A 17683-nucleotide genomic window follows, 5' to 3' on the forward strand; every position below is an offset into this window, starting at 1 on the left:
ATATGTTCAAAGAAAACATGTCCAGGTTATCTTGTCAATCAATTATGTTGCATACCCATCACCCAAAGTCAGATTGTCCTCCGTCACCTTCTATCTAGTTTTCTTTGTACTCCTCCCCCTCCCCTTCCCCTCTCCCTCGCCCCCCCCCCCCAACCACCACACTCTTGTCAATGTCTCTTAGTCTCGTTTTTATGTTCCACCTACGTATGGAATAATGCAGTTCTTGGTTTTTTCTGATTTACTTATTTCACTTCGTATAATGTTATCAAGATCCCACCATTTTGTTGTAGATGATCCGATGTCATCATTTCTTATGGCTGAGTAGTATTCCATAGTGTATATGTGCCACATCTTCTTTATCCAGTCCTCTATTGAAGGGCTTTTTGGTTGTTTCCATGTCTTGGCCACTGTGAACAATGCTGCAATGAACATGGGGCTGCATGTGTCTTTACATATTAATGTCTCTGAGTTTTTGGGGTATATACCCAGTAGAGGGATTGCTAGGTCATAAGGTAGTTCTATTTTCAGTTTTTTGAGGAACCACCATACTTTCTTCCATAATGGTTGTACTACTTTACATTCCCACCAACAGTGTATGAGGGTTCCTTTTTCTCCACAGCCTCTCCAACATTTGCTATTACCTGTCTTGTTGATAATAGCTAATCTAACAGGTGTGAGGTGGTATCTCATTGCAGTTTTGATTTGCATTTCTCTAATAACTAAAGAAGATGAGCATCTTTTCATATATCTGTTGGCCATTTGTATTTCTTCCTGGGAGAAGTGTCTGTTCATGTCCTCTTCCCATTTTTTTATTGGATTGTTTGTTTGTTGTTGAGTTTTATGAGCTCTTTGTATATTTTGGATATTAGGCCCTTATCTGAGCTGTTGTTTGAAAATATCATTTCCCATTTAGTTGGCTGTCTGTTTATTTTGTTGTCAGTTTCTCTTGCTGAGCAAAAACTTCTTAGTCTGATATACTCCCATTCATTTATTTTTGCCTTCACTTCCCTTGCCTTTGGAGTCAAATTCATAAAATGCTCTTTAAAACCAAGGTCCATGAGTTTAGAACCTATGTCTTCTTCTATGTACTTTATTGTTTCAGGTCTTATATTTAGGTCTTTGGTCCATTTTGAATTAATTTTAGTACAAAGGGACAAACTGTAGTCAAGTTTCATTCTTTTGCATGTAGCTTTCCAGTTTTCCCAGCACCATTTGTTGAAGAGGCTTTCTTTTCTCCATTGTGTGTTGTTGGCCTCTTTATCAAAAATTATTTGACCATATATATGTGGTTTTATTTCTGGACTTTCTATTCTATTCCATTGGTCTGAGTGTCTATTTTTCTGCTAATACCGTGCTGTTTTGATTGTCGTGGCTCTATAATATAGTTTGAAATCAGGTATTGTAATGTCCCCAGCTTCGTTCTTTTTCTTTAGGATTGCTTTGGCTATTCAGAGTTTTTTATAGTTCCATATAAATCTGATGATATTTTGTTCCATTTCTTTAAAAAATGTTATTGGAATTTTGATGGGAATTGCATTAAATTTGTATATTGTTTTGGGTAATATGGCCATTTTGATTACATTTATTCTTCCTAGCCAAGAACAAGGAATATTCTTCCATCTCATTGTATCTTTTTCGGGTTCCCTTAACAGTGCTTTGTAGTTTTCATTATATAGGCCCTTTACATTTTTTGTTATGTTTATTCCTAGATTTTTTTTTGTTGTTGTTGCAATCGTGAAGGGGATTATTTTTTTGAGTTCCTTCTCAAATGGCATATAGAAAAGCTATGGACTTTTGTATGTTAATTTTGTATCCTGCGACCTTACTGTATTGGCTTATTGTTTCTAGTAGTCTTTTTGTAGATGCTTTGGGGTTTTTGATGTATAGGATCATATCATCTGCAAAAAGTGATACCTTTACTTCTTCTTTTCCAATATAGATGTCTTTTATTTCTTTGTCTTGTCTGATTGCTCTGGCTAGAACCTCTAGTACCACATTAAATAAGAGTGGAGAGAGTGGACAACCCTGTCTTGTTCCTGATTTAAGGGGGAAAGCCTTCAGTTTTGTGCCATTTAATATGACGTTAGCTGATGGTTTATCATATATGGCCTTTATCATGTGAGATATTTTCCTTCTATACCCATTTTGTTGAGCGTCTTAAACATAAAATTGTATTGTATTTTATCAAATGCCTTTTCTGCATCTATTGATAAGATCATGTGGTTTTTGTTCTTTGTTTTGTTGATATGGTGTATTACGTTAACCGTTTTACGTATGTTGAACCATCCTTGAGATTCTGGGATGAATCCCACTTGATCATGATGTATTATTTTTTTAATATGTTGTTGTATTCAATTTGCTAGTATTTTGTTTAGTATTTTAGCATCTGTATTCATTAGAGATATTGTTCTGTAGTTTTCTTTTTTTGTGCTGTCCTTGCCTGGTTTCAGTATGAGGGTTATGTTGGCCTCATAAAATGTGTTTGGAAGTATTGCTTCTTCTTCAATTTTTTGGAAGACTTTGAGTAGAATAGGAATCAAGTCTTCTTTGAATGTTTGATAGAATTCACTAGTATAACCATCTGGGCCTGGACTTTTATTTTTGGGGAGGTTTTTAATAGTTTTGTTGTCTACTTTTATAACAGAGGAAAACAAAGGATTTTAGTTTGAGGGTAATGAAAACAAAAATGTCATTTTCCCCCTATCCAAATTAAAAGACTTCCTGAATTCTCTCCTTAGCTCCCTGCAAGATCAGATGAAGAAACTCTGTTCACCATGGATGCAGAGACTACATTCCTGATTCAGGAACTTCAGCAGCCTGGGAGGAAGGAAAAGTTAATGCCATTACACTGTCTGCACTGAGGCATCTTAGCATAGGTCATAGATCCCAGAACTGCAGAATCCTGAGAGGCTGGGGCCATACTGGTTCCATGAAGGAGGCTGCAGATACCGGGGTTCTGGCCAAGATGGGGGGGAAGGTCTCAGAGAAACAGCATTGTCAGCTGCAAGCAGGGCAGAAGAAAGAACAGAGATGATGGGTTAACCAGTAAGCAGGGCCAGCACAAGGAAAGTTAAACTATACAATGGTCAACTCCAGTTGATGATTAACTTTTGTAAACACTTGGAAGGTATCCCCGGGGCACCCCAGACATTCCTGTAAAATTTGGTGGGTAGCTAGAACAAATAAAATATATGTTATGTTGGAATATTTCAGATTGGTTTCATTACAAACAGCCCCATGGTCAAAGCTTGAACTTATGCAGATAGTTTTAGAAATTTGAAAGAAGCAAACCAAAAAAACCCAATAAATTTTTTTTTTAATTTTTTTACAGGGACAGAGAGAGAGTCAGATAGAGGGATAGATATAGACAGACAGACAGGAACAGAGAGAGATGAGAAGCATCAATCAACAGTTTTTCGTTGCAACATTGTAGTTGTTCATTGATTGCTTTCTCATATGTGCCATGACCGCGGGCCTTCAGCAGACTGAGTAACCCCCTGCTCAAGCCCGTGACCTTGGGTCCATGCTAGTGAGCTTTTTGCTCAAGCCAGATGAGCCCGCGCTGAAGCTGGCAACCCCGGGGTCTCGAACCTGGGTTCTTCTGCATCCCAATCAGACGCTCTATCCAGTGCGCCACCACCTGGTCAGGCCAATAAAATTTTTAATTAATATATATTATTAAATTTTAATTACTGTTGTCCATTAGTAATTGGCATTATTAATTCAATGTGATGAATAATACTGGTTTGCTGGACCTAAATTGCTGCTCACAACATGAGTACAATTTCCCACAGCACCTCCTCTACCTCTGTCCTCTATCTGATGACTCAGTTCTCCCATCACTTTCTCCCTTTGATCTACTGGGAATTTTTTTTCAAGCCATGATATCATTTGACCTTTACTTTGGAATAGTGCACTATTTACACATGATGTCTTCCTTTGCTCTTTATGTTAGAATATTTCATATGGATTTCATCTACAAACAACCCAAGTTCAAAGCTTGAAAATCGATCATTTTGTATTTACTCAAGGTTTAAAGACATCAACTTAAATTTCAGTTTAGCAGCTTGCTTCCATGAGGCTGCCCCAGGGAACTGGGTTGCTTTTTTAAATCAGCAGAGAACCATTTGGTCACCCACTTTCTAATGCATACAGTCTGTGGCACCTGTTTTGAAATGTTAAAAATAGCACTTCAGCACATGGTTTGTCATCTTCTGCAGTGTGCAAATGTGATAGAGGTGGAGTAGGTAGCAAGGCTGGCCATGGTGAGGTTGCTGGGGGTGTGCGGGGACTGATCTTAAATCCTGTCTCTAAATTTTATTTATTTTTTTGTATTTTTCCGAAGTGAGAAGCTGGGAGGCAGACAGACAGACTCCCGCATGGACCCGACTGGGATCCACCTCACATGCCCACCAGGGAACGATGCTTGGTCCCTCTGGGGTGTTGCTCCACTGCAATCGGAGCCATTCTAGCACCTGAGGCAGAGGCCATGGAGCTGTCCTCAGCACCTGGGCCAAGGAACCTTGGCTGCAGGAGGGGAAGAAAGAGATAGAGAGAAAGGAGAGGAAGAAGGGTGGAGAAGCAGATGGGAGCTTCTCCTGTGCCCTGGCCGGGAATCGAACCCAGGACTTCCACACGCCAGGCCGATGCTCTACCGCTGAGCCAACCGGCCAGGGCCCTGTCTCTAACTTCTTGTTTTGTAATTGTGTCTGGTCCAGCATTGATGTATTTGGTTAGTCAGAGCTTGAAAAAAAAAAAAAAAGTAATAATCCCAGCATTTATTTTAGAAGAAACATCACCTAACCATCTGGAGTTGAAAAACCCACCTTCCCCTGGATCACTTTCTGAACAGCACTGCTTTAGAAGGGGGGCTGAGTGGACACCCAGGTGCTGTCAGAGCCCTGCTGAGGATTAGTGTCTGACCTTGGAAAAGTCCTTTAATCTCTTGGGACTTCAATTTCTTTTCTAATAAATCTCTGAAAACATTTACAGCTCAGAATTTATTCTATGGCAGCATAACGATTAAAGGAGAATTCTTGTGGATCTCCAATACTTGCCACTGTATTGTTTTTTATTATTTTAATAACAGTATTGTTTTTATTTTAATCAAAATATTACTTAAATATATAAACTTAAAACTAGAGAGAGCTACTCCTTATGCAAATAGAGATTAGGAATAAGCAAAACAAATTCAATAAAATTTTAATTTATATATTATCAAATTTCAATTATTAGCCCCTTGAATAGTGAGTTTTTTTCTTGCTTACTGACCTTCTGGAGTGAGGTATTTTTTTCAAAAAACGAAATTAGTTACAGTTCCAGTTTTATTAACTTAAAATCATGTTTGTTTGATAACTAATTTATGAAAACAAGAACATACATTTGCCTTTTTTTTCTTTTCTTTTCTTTTTTTCTGAAGCTGGAAACAGGAAGAGACAGACAGACTCCCGCATGTGCGGGACTGGGATCCACCCGGCACGCCCACCAGGGGCCACGCTCTGCCCCCCAGGGGGCGATGCTCTGCCCCTCCGGGGCGTTGCTCTGCCGCGACCAGAGCCACTCTAGCGCCTGGGGCAGAGGCCAAGGAGCCATCCCCAGCACCCGGGCCATCTTTGCTCCAGTGGAGCCTTGGTTGCGGGAGGGGAAAAGAGAGACAGAGAGGAAGGAGGGGGCGGGGTGGAGAAGCAAATGGGCGCTTCTCCTATGTGCCCTGGCCGGGAATCAAACCCTGGTCCCCCGCATGCCAGGCGGACACTCTACCGCTGAGCCAACCGGCCTGGGCCACATTTGCCTTTTTTTAATGTTGCCTTACACCTTTTCAAAATAAATCGATCGTACTCTGGATGGTCAGGAGGCACGAGGACGTACATGAATGTTCGTACTGCTCAAAGGGTTAAATTTCCATTAATAATTGACATTATAAATTTGATGTAATGAATAATATTGGTTTGCTGAACCTAAACAGCTGCTCACAATGGAAACATAATTTTACAAAGCTCCGCCTCTACCATTGTGTTCTATTTGATGACAGTTCTCTCACCACTTTCTCCCTTTGAACTATTGGGAAATTTTCTTCAAGCCGTGGTTGGCATCATTTGGCCTGTACTTTGGAAGACTGCACTGTTTACATATGATGTCCTCTTTTACTCTTTTCTCCTGAGCCTGAAATTATTACATTTTCTTGGTCGTTTTTTTTTTTTTTTTAAATCATGAATGGGATGTTAAATGCTTTTGCCGTGATTTTCAACCTTTTTTTTTCATGGCACAAACACATACTAATTACTAAGGTCAGTGCCTGTGACTAAATACAACCATTTTCATCTCATGGCACAAATAAATTAGTTACTAAAGAAGAAGAGGTCAGTGCCCCTTTTTCTTTAGTAATTAGTTTATGAGTGCGTGAGAAACAAAGGTTGAAAATCAGTCCCACAATAAATCCCACTTGAATTCTTCTTACAGACTGCTGAATTGTATTTGGGGATGTTGTGTCAAAAACTTTTGCATCTGGCCTGACCTGTGATGGCAGAGTGGATAAAGCATCAACCTGGAAACACTGAGGTTGCCGGTTCAAAACCCTGGCTTGCCTGGTCAAGGCACATATGGGAGTTGTTCTTCCTGCTCCTCCCCCTTCTCTCTCTCTCTCTCTCTCTCTCTCCCCGCCCCCCTAAAAAAATAAAATAAATAAATTTTAAAAAAATTACTGTTTAAAAAAAACAGGAGATGACATCAGAGTAATGGTGGGGTAGGAAGCGATACCGATAAATCTCCCCCAAAACTCAACAAGATCTTCAACCAGAAACAGAAAAACCTATCCTTGGAGCCTCCAGATGCTTCGCAATACACCCAAAGGTATGATCGAGCCAAAAATTGGCTAAATATATAACCAAACCTGAAGGAAATAGGGAGGAAGAAATGCTCCACCTTCCTCACTAACCTAAACAGGGCAGCTTTCACTGGAAACTGAGAATATAGAAACTAAGGCAGGCAAAGGGGGTGAATAGATTCAGGCCACGGCACAAACAGCCGAACCAGGCTGTGGCACGGAGATCCAAGCCGAGGAAAAACTGTTCCTGTGACAACCCGGGCAATACAGCTAACACTCGCGCCAAACCCAGACAAAGAAAGACAAGCGGGGCAGCCATTTTACCCGATCTCCTGGTCAGCGCACGCAGATAGTGGGCGAGAGATTCCTTCCAAAGCCCCGGGAGGGTGCGCCCGTGTTACCCCACAGAGAGGCAGAGTCAGAGGCCTTTGTGTGGGCTGAAAGCCTCCGGGCTGCCCCAGCGCCCTGGGAGAGCCGCACACGGGGAGGGAGTAAGAACTAATTCCAACACTGGAACTTTTCCGTACAGGCGGGGGTTTCATTCAGAGGGCGAGGCCGCTGGTCTGATATCCTGGTCTGCGCGCGCAGATAGTGAGCGAGAGATTCCTCCGAGTGCCTCAGCAGTGCCTGCCCGTGTTATCCTACAGAGGGGCAGAGTCAGGGGCCTTTGTGTGGGCCGAAAGTGGAATCTCAAGCCACCCCAGCTCCCTGAGGGAGCCGCGCATGGGAAGGGAGTGAGAGCCAATTCCAACACTGGAACTTTTCAGTGAGGGCAGGGGGTTTCACTCAGAGGGCGAGCCTGACATCCTGGTCTGCGCACGCAGATAGTGAGCGAGAGTTTCCTCCAAGTGCCCCGGGAGTGGGTGCCCGCCCGTGTTACCGGACAGAGTGGCAGAGCCAGAGGTCTTTGAGTGGGCGGAAGCCCCGCCTGATTATGCTAGCAGCTCTGACTGACTGAGCCTTACCCAGAGCCCTGTGCTGAGTGGGAATAGAGTGGGGAGTTGCCAGCTCTTTGAGCCTCTTACTATCCAGGCAGAGGCAGCAGCAACCCCATAGCTGGATTATCAGGCTACTAATTGAGGAAGGAAAGACTAGGAGAGAGGCTCCAGGAACACGGACTCTCTCACTGTCCGAGCCTATAAATGCTAATGAGCCTCGACTGCCAAAGAGACTGAATCACAATACATGATATCGCCATAGAGACTTATCAACTGCAAACCTCTACCTGAGCATGCCAAAGGGGCAGAACCCGGGGTACAGAGTCACCGACCAGGAAGAGGGAGAGAAAAGAAAAAGCAAGAAGATAACCTCTCAAAATCAAGAATAATCCCCAGACTTTATAACCTATACCATTTTATTATATTTGTACGTTTGTTTCTCTTATCTTCATCCATGATTTTTTTTTCCTCCTCCAATTTGATCGTTTAACTCTCTACCAGTCTTACTCTCTCCTCTCCTTGAACTACACTACCCATAAGTGTTACATCTCCCATTATCTTTTCTTTCCTCTTCCTTTCTCTCTATGAGGGTTGCACTCCAAAACCCTTAACTCTCTCTCTCTCTCTCCTCTTTTTTCTTCTTTTAGTGGTTCCCTCTTTTTTTTTCTCTCTCTCTCTTTCTTTTCTCCCTCTATATTAGTTTTTTCCTTTCTCCTTTACGTCTCCTCTCATTCAAACCTCAATAACAAACAAATGATCTTATCTGGGACTCAAACTTATGTTTGTGGCATTTTGGGGGGTTTTTACTTCACCTTTTTAACTCACTAGCAGTGCTCCCATCCCTGGCTCTCCATTTTATCAAGCTCTTGTTCTACTAAATACAATAGTAATTTTTTTATTTGTCCCCCCATTTTCCTGTTTCCCTCTTATTCCTCTCATCATAACTCTTAGTCAACCAACACTAAACGCAAATCATTTTATTCTTGATCCAAATTTTTTCATTATTTGCTTTTTGTGGGTCCATACCCCCCTTTTTATTTTTTATTTATTTATTTTTCTTGCCCCTTTATTACTTTTCCCCAATTCAGGCGCTCCATTACAGGCATTTTTGTTCTATTAAATACAATATAATTCACAGTTCACCACAAGATTTTCTCAAGAAAGAGGGGAGGGGAGAGGAGAGGAAAAAAGGAGGGGGGGAATAATTTCCTTTTTTTAATTTTAATTTTATTTTATTTTTCTTTATTTCATTATTAATTTAAAAAAAACACAAATTTTTTTAATTTTTAATTTTTTATTCTTTATTAAATCTCATTAATACTATCAACAAAACCACACTCAGATGCCATTAAGGAAGAGAAAATCGAATACCATGGATACAAAAGAAAGAGAGGTAACACAGATAGATGAGGAAAAATCTATGGAGAAAAAATTTAATATATTGGAAACCTTGGAGCTAAATGACAGAGAATTCAAGATAGAAATCCTAAAAATACTCAGAGATATACAAGAAAACACAGACAGGCAATTTAGGGAGCTCAAAAAACAACTCAATGAACACAAAGAATATATGTCCAAGGAAATTGAAACTATAAAAACAAATCAAACAGAGATGAAAAACTCAATTCACGAGCTGAAAACCGAGGTAACAAGCTTAGCTAATAGAACAGGTCAGATAGAAGAGAGGATTAGTGAAATAGAAGACAAGCAACTTGAGGCACAACAGAGAGAAGAAGAAAGAGACTCAAAATTAAAAAAAAATGAGATAGCCCTACAAGAATTATCTGACTCCATCAGAAAGAATAACATAAGAATAATAGGTATATCAGAGGGAGAAGAGAGAGAAAATGGAATGGAGAACATACTCAAACAAATAATAGATGAGAACTTCCCAAGCCTGTGGAAAGAACTAAAGCCTCAAATTCATGAAGCAAACAGAACTCCGAGTTTTCTTAACCCCAACAAACCTACTCCAAGGCACATCATAATGAAATTGGCACAAACCAATGGCAAAGAAAAAATTCTCAAGGCAGCCAGGGAAAAGAAGAATACAACATATAAAGGAAGGCCCATTAGATTATCATCAGATTTCTCAGCAGAAACTCTACAAGCTAGAAGAGAGTGGACCCCAATATTTAAAGTCCTGAAAGAGAGGAACTTTCAGCCACGAATACTATACCCATCAAAGCTATCCTTCAAATATGAAGGAGAAATAAAAACATTCACAGATACAGAAAAGATGAGGGAATTTATCATCAGAAAACCCCCACTCCAGGAATTACTAAAGGGGGTTCTCCAATCAGATACAAAGAACAAAAAAAAAAACAAAGCCACAAGTAAAAGCTCCAAGAAGAACACAATAAAACCAAATTTAAACTGTGACAACAACAAAAAGAAATGGGGGAGAGGATGGAGATTAACAGTAGCAAAGGACGATGGAGTGCAAAAGTACTCACAAAATAGTGCACTACAATGAACAGGGTAGGAACCTTTTTCATTACTTAAAGGTAACCACCATTGAAAAAACCACCACAGAAGCACATGAGATAAAAAAGATAGCAACAGAGAAAAGTTGCTATCTTTTGTATGGAATACAACCAAATAAAAACAAAAGATAGAAAAGCGAAAGAGAAGGATCAAACAAGACACAAAACTAACAGAAAGCAATCTATAAAATGACATTAGGGAACTCACAAGTGTCAATAATTACACTAAATGTAAACGGATTAAACTCACCAATAAAAAGACACAGAGTAGCAGAATGGATTAAAAAAGAAAATGCAACTGTATGCTGCCTACAGGAAACTCATCTAAGTCACAAGGATAAAAACAAATTCAAAGTGAAAGGCTGGAAAACAATACTCTAAGCAAATAACATCCAAAAAAAAGCAGGCGTAGCAATACTCATATCGGATAATGTTGACTACAAGACAACAAAACTATTTAGAGACAAAAATGGCCATTTCATAATGATTAAGGGGACACTGAATCAAGAAGACATAACAATTCTTAATATATATGCACTAAACCAAGGAGCACCAAAATATATAAGACAGCTACTTATTGACCTTAAAACAAAAACTGACAAAAATACAATCGTACTTGGAGACCTCAATACACCGCTGACGGCTCTAGATCGGTCATCCAAACAGAGAATCAACAAAGATATAGTAGCCTTAAACAAAACACTAGAGCACCTGGATATGATAGACATCTATAGGACATTTCATCCCAAAGTGACTGAGTATACACTTTTCTCCAGTGTACATGGATCATTCTCAAGAATTGACCATATGTTGGGCCACAAAAACAACATCAGCAAATTCAGAAAAATCGAAATTGTACCAAGCATATTTTCTGATCATAAAGCCTTGAAACTAGAATTCAACTGCAAAAAAGAGGAAAAAAATCCCACAAAAATGTGGAAACTAAACAACATACTTTTAAAAAATGAATGGGTCAAAGAAGAAATAAGTGCAGAGATCAAAAGATATATACAGACTAATGAAAATGACAATACGACATATCAGAATCTATGGGATGCAGCAAAAGCAGTGATAAGAGGGAAGTTCATATCACTTCAGGCATATATGAACAAACAAGAGACAGCCCAAGTGAACCACTTAACTTCACACCTTAAGGAACTAGAAAAAGAAGAACAAAGACAACCTAAAACCAGCCGAAGAAAGGAGATAATAAAAATCAGAGCAGAAATAAATGAAATAGAGAACAGTAAAACTATAGAAAAAATTAATAGAACAAAGAGCTGGTTCTTTGAAAAGATCAACAAAATTGACAAACCCTTGGCAAGACTTACCAAGGAAAAAAGAGAAAGAACTCATATAAACAAAATCCAAAATGAAAGAGGAGAAATCACCACGGACACCGTAGATATACAAAGAATTATTGTAGAATACTATGAAAAACTTTATGCCACTAAATTCAACAACCTAGAAGAAATGGATAAATTCCTAGAACAATACAACCTTCCTAGACTGAGTTAAGAAGAAGCAGAAAGCCTAAACAGATCTATTAGTAGAGAAGAAATAGAAAAAACCATTAAAAACCTCCCCAAAAATAAAAGTCCAGGCCTTGACGGCTATACCAGCGAATTTTATCAAACATTCAAAGAAGACTTGGTTCCTATTCTACTCAAAGTCTTCCAAAAAATTGAAGAAGAAGCAATACTTCCAAACACATTTTATGAGGCCAACATAACCCTCATACCAAAACCAGGCAAGGATAGCACAAAAAAAGAAAACTACAGACCAATATCTCTAATGAATACAGATGCTAAAATACTAAACAAAATACTAGCAAATCGAATACAACAACATATTAAAAAAATAATACATCATGATCAAGTGGGATTCATCCCAGAATCTCAAGTATGATTCAACATACGTAAAATGGTTAACGTAATACACCATAACAACAAAACAAAGAACAAAAACCACATGATCTTATCAATAGACGCAGAAAAGGCTTTCAATAAAATACAACACAATTTTATGTTTAAGACGCTCAACAAAATGGTTATAGAAGAAAAATATCTCAACATGATAAAGGCCATATATGATAAACAATCAGCTAACTTTATATTAAATGGCACAAAACTGAAGGCTTTCCCCCTTAAATCAGGAACAAGACAGGGTTGTCCACTCTCTCCACTCTTATTTAATGTGGTACTAGAGGTTCTAGCCAGAGCAATCAGACAAGACAAAGAAATAAAAGGCATCCATATCGGAAAATAAGAAGTAATGGTATCACTTTTTGCAGATGATATGATCCTATACATTGAAAACCCCAAAGAATCCACAAAAAGACTACTAGAAAAATAAGCCAATACAGTAAGGTCGCACGATACAAAATTAACATACAGAAGTCAATAGCCTTTCTATATGCCAAAAATGAAACAACTGAGAATGAACTCAAAAGAATAATCCCCTTCACAATTGCAACAAAAAAAATAAAATACTTAGGAATAAACATAACAAAGAATGTAAAGGACTTATATAATGAAAACTATAAACCATTGTTAAGGGAAATCGAAAAAGATATAATGAGATGGAAGAATATTCCTTGTTCTTGGTTAGGAAGAATAAATATAATCAAGATGGTCATATTACCCAAAGCAATATACAAATTTAATGCAATTCCCATCAAAATTCCAATGACATTTTTTAAAGAAATAGAGCAAAAAATCATCAGATTTATATGGAACTATAAAAAACCCCAAACAGCCAAAGCAATCCTAAAGAAAAAGAATGAAGCTGGGGGCATTACAATACCTGACTTCAAACTATATTATAGGGCCACGACAATCAAAACAGCATGGTATTGGCAGAGAAGTAGACACTCAAACCAATGGAACAGAATAGAAAGTCCAGAAATAAAACCACATATATATAGTCAAATAATTTTTGATAAAGGGGCCAAGAACACACAATGGAGAAAAGAAAGCCTCTTCAATAAATGGTGCTGGGAAAACTGGAAAGCCACATGCAAAAGAATGAAACTGGGCTACAGTTTGTCCCCCTGTACTAAAATTAACTCAAAATGGATCAAAGATCTAAACATAAGACCTGAAACAATAAAGTACATAGAAGAAGACATAGGTACTAAACTCATGGACCTTGGTTTTATTTATTTTTATTTTTTTTTTTTTTTTCATTTTTCTGAAGCTGGAAACAGGGAGAGACAGTCAGACAGACTCCCGCATGCGCCCGACCAGGATCCACCCGGCACGCCCACCAGGGGCGAAGCTCTGCCCACCAGGGGGCGATGCTCTGCCCATCCTGGGCGTCGCCATGTTGCGACTAGAGCCACTCTAGCGCCTGAGGCAGAGGCCACAGAGCCATCCCCAGTGCCCGGGCCATCTTTGCTCCAATGGAGCCTTGGCTGCGGGAGGGGAAGAGAGAGACAGAGAGGAAAGCGCGGCGGAGGGGTGGAGAAGCAAATGGGCGCTTCTCCTTTGTGCCCTGGCCGGGAATCGAACCTGGGTCCTCCGCACGCTAGGCCGACGGGACCTTGGTTTTAAAGAGCATTTTATGAATTTGACTCCAGTGGCAAGAGAAGTGAAGGCAAAAATTAATGAATGGGACTACATCAGACTAAGAAGTTTTTACTCAGCAAGAGAAACTGATAACAAAATAAACAGAAAGCCAACTAAATGGGAAATGATATTTTCAAACAACAGCTCAGATAAGGGCCTAATATCCAAAATATACAAAGAACTCATAAAACTCAACAACAAACAAACAAACAATCCAATAAAAAAATGGGAAGAGGACATGAACAGACACTTCTCCCAGGAGGAAGTACAAATGGCCAACAGATATATGAAAAGATGCTCATCTTCGTTAGTTATTAGAGAAATGCAAATCAAAACTACAATGAGATACCACCTCACACCTGTTAGATTAGCTATTATTAACAAGACAGGTAATAGCAAATGTTGGAGAGGCTGTGGAGAAAAAGGAACCCGCATACACTGTTGGTGGATATGTAAAGTAGTAAAACCATTATGGAAGAAAGTATGGTGGTTCCTCAAAAAACTGAAAATAGAACTACCTTATAACCCAGCAATCCCTCTACTGGATATATACCCCCAAAACTCAGAAACATTGATACGTAAAGACACATGCAGCCCCATGTTCATTGCAGCATTGTTCACAGTGTCCAGGACATGGAAACAACCAAAAAGCCCGTCAATATATGACTGGATAAAGAAGATGTGGCACATATACACTATGGAATACTACTCAGCCATAAGAAATGATGACATCGGATCATTTACAGCAAAATGGTGTGATCTTGATAACATTATACGAAGTGAAATAAGTAAATTAGAAAAAAACAAGAACTGCATTATTCCATACGTAGGTGGGACTTAAAAGTGAAACTAAGAGACATTGATAAAAGTGTGGTGGTTACGGGGGGAGGGGGGAGAGGGAGAGGGAAAGGGGGAGGGGGAGGGGTACAAAGAAAACTAGATAGAGGGTGACAGAGGACAATCTGACTTTGGGTGATGGGTATGCAACATAATTGAAAGACAAGATAACCTGGACTTGTTGATCTTTGAATATATGTACCCTGATTTATTGATGTCGCCCCATTAAAAAAATAAAATTATAAAAAAACAAAAAAAAACAAAAAATCTTTTGCCTCTGCCTGACCAGGCAGTGGTTCAGTGGATAGAGCGTTAGACTGGAACACAGAGGACCGAGGTTCGAAACCCTGAGGTTGCTAGCTTAAGCATAGGCTCACCAGCTTGAGTGTGGGGTCACTGGCTTGAGCATGGGATCATAAACATGACCCTGGGGTTGCTGGCTTGAATCCCAAGGTCACTGGATTGAGCCCAAGGTCGCTGGCTTGAGTAAGGAGTCACGTGCTCTGCTGCAGCCCCCCCCCCCCCCATCAAGGCACATAAGAGAAACAATCAGTGAACAACTAAAGAGACTAAGGAGCTGCAATGAAGAATTGATGCTTCTAATCTCTCTCCCATCCTGTGTATCTGTCCTTCTCTCTGTCTCTGATACCAAAAAAAAAAATGTTTTGCATCTATTTTCATGAGGGCGATTGGTCTAAACTTTTTTTCTTTTGTCTGTCTTTGCCTTGTGTTAGTATCAGGGTAGTAATATTGGCTTCCTAAGATGAGGTAGAAAGTGTTACCTTCCCTTCTGCTTCCCAGCATGGACATTAAATCTCTAAGTTTATGGTTGAATTAGGACTGATTCTTTCTTTGGGGAGAATTTTTAAATTATGAATTTGATTTCATGAAATTTATAGGGCTGTTCAAATGAGCTGTTTTATAAATGTGAGTTGTGGTACTTTGTGTATTTTGAGAAACTGGTCCATTTCACATAAATTGTTAAATGTGTGTGGGTAGAGTTTTTTGTAGTATTCTTTTTAAATGTATAGGGGTCTGTAATATCCCCTGTTTCATTTCTGATAATGGTAATTTGCGCCTTTTTTTCCTTGCCAATCTTGCCAGAAGTTTTAAATTTTATTGATCTTTTCAAAGAAACAGCTCTTTTTGTTTTATTGATTTTTCTCTATATTTTTCTATTTCAATTTCATTGCTTTCTGCTCTGATTTTTATTATTTCCTTTCTCTACTTGCTTCAGTTTTATTTTTTCCTTCTTTAGGTTCTTGAGATGAGAGTTTAGATTATTGATTTAAGACATTTTATCTTTGTTAATATTTGCATTTGGTGCTATAAATTTCTCTCTCAACACTTCTGTAACTGTGTCCCACAAATTTTGAGCTTTATTTTCATTCAATCTATTTTTTAATTTCTCTTAAAAGCTTCTCTTTTACCTATGAATTATTTAGAAATACGTTGTTTAGTTTCCAAGGGTTTGGGAAGTTTCTTGTTATCTTATCGTTAATTTCTAGTTTGGTTCAATTATTGTTGAAGAACTCACTCTCTGTCATTAAATCCCTCTAAGTTTGTGCAGGTTTGCTTTACAGCCCAGGATGTGGTCTTGCCTTGGTATATGTACTATGGACACTTGAAAAGAATGTGTACTCTGCTGTTGTGTAGAGTTTTCTATGAATTTCAGATTTTTTTGGTGGTGCTTAGTACTAAATTTTTGCTGATTTTCTATCTGGTTCTATCAATTGTTGACAAAAAGGTATTACATTTTCCAATTACAATTATAGATTTATTTATTTCTTCTTTTAGTTCTATCAGTTTTTCTTCCCATATTTTTCAGTTCTGTTATTTGGTGCATACACATTTAGGATTATTATGTCTTCTTGGTGGGTTGACTCTATTATTATAGAATGAAACTCTGTGTTCCTAGTAATTTTCTTTACTCCCAGCTCCCTTGAATTATTAATTTTAGATCTTTCTTCTTTTCTAATATATGCATTTAATGCTATAAAATTTTCTCTAAACCCTGGTTTTGCTAAATCCCACAAATTTTGGTAAGTTGTATTTTATTTTCCTTAGTTCAAAATATTTTTAAATTCTTCTTGAGATTTCTTTGACTTGTGTGTTATTTAGAAATGTGTTGTATATTTGGGAATTTTCCAGCCATCCTTCTGTTATTGATTTCTAATTTTATTTTACAATGGTATGAGACCATACTTTGAATATAGTCTATCATAGGGAATGTTCCAACTGAGCTTAAGAAAAATATGTATTCTGCTGTAGTTTGATAAAGTATTCTATAAACATTGATTAGATCCAGTTGATGGAAGTGCTGTTCAACTCTATCCTTACTTATTTTCTGCCTGCTGGATCTGTCAATTACTAATACAGAGGTTTTGAAGTCCCCAACTATATTAGTGAATTTGTCTCTTCTTGCAGTTCTATATGTTTTTACCTATTGTATCTTGTTACTCTGTTGTTAGATACATGCACATTAAGAACTGTTATGTTGGCCCTGGCCGGTTGGCTCAGCGGTAGAGCATCGACCTGGCGTGCGGGGGACCTGGGTTCGATTCCCGGCCAGGGCACATAGGAGAAGCACCCATTTGCTTCTCCACTCCCCCCTCCTTCCTCTCTGTCTCTCTCTTCCTCTCCCGCAGCCAAGGCTCCATTGGAGCAAAGCTGGCCCGGGCGCTGGGGATGGCTCCTTGGCCTCTGCCCCAGGTGCTGGAGTGGCTCTGGTCGCAGCAGAGCGACGCCCCAGAGGGGCAGAGCATCGCCCCCTGGTGGGCAGAGCGTCGCCCCTGGTGGGCGTGCCAGGTGGATCCTGGTTGGGCGCATGCGGGAGTCTGTCTAACCGTCTCTCCCCGTTTCCAGCTTCAGAAAAATACAAAAAAAAAAAAAAAAGAACTGTTATGTCTTCTTGAAGAAATGATGCTTTATCATTATGTGAACTACTCTTTATCTCTGATAATTTTCCTTGCTCCGAAGTTTGTTTTATCTGAAATTAATATGGGTACTCCAGTGTTATGGGTTGAATTG

The sequence above is a fragment of the Saccopteryx leptura genome, chromosome 3, assembly GCF_036850995.1.
Source record: "Saccopteryx leptura isolate mSacLep1 chromosome 3, mSacLep1_pri_phased_curated, whole genome shotgun sequence".
NCBI classification, from domain to species: domain Eukaryota; kingdom Metazoa; phylum Chordata; class Mammalia; order Chiroptera; family Emballonuridae; genus Saccopteryx; species Saccopteryx leptura.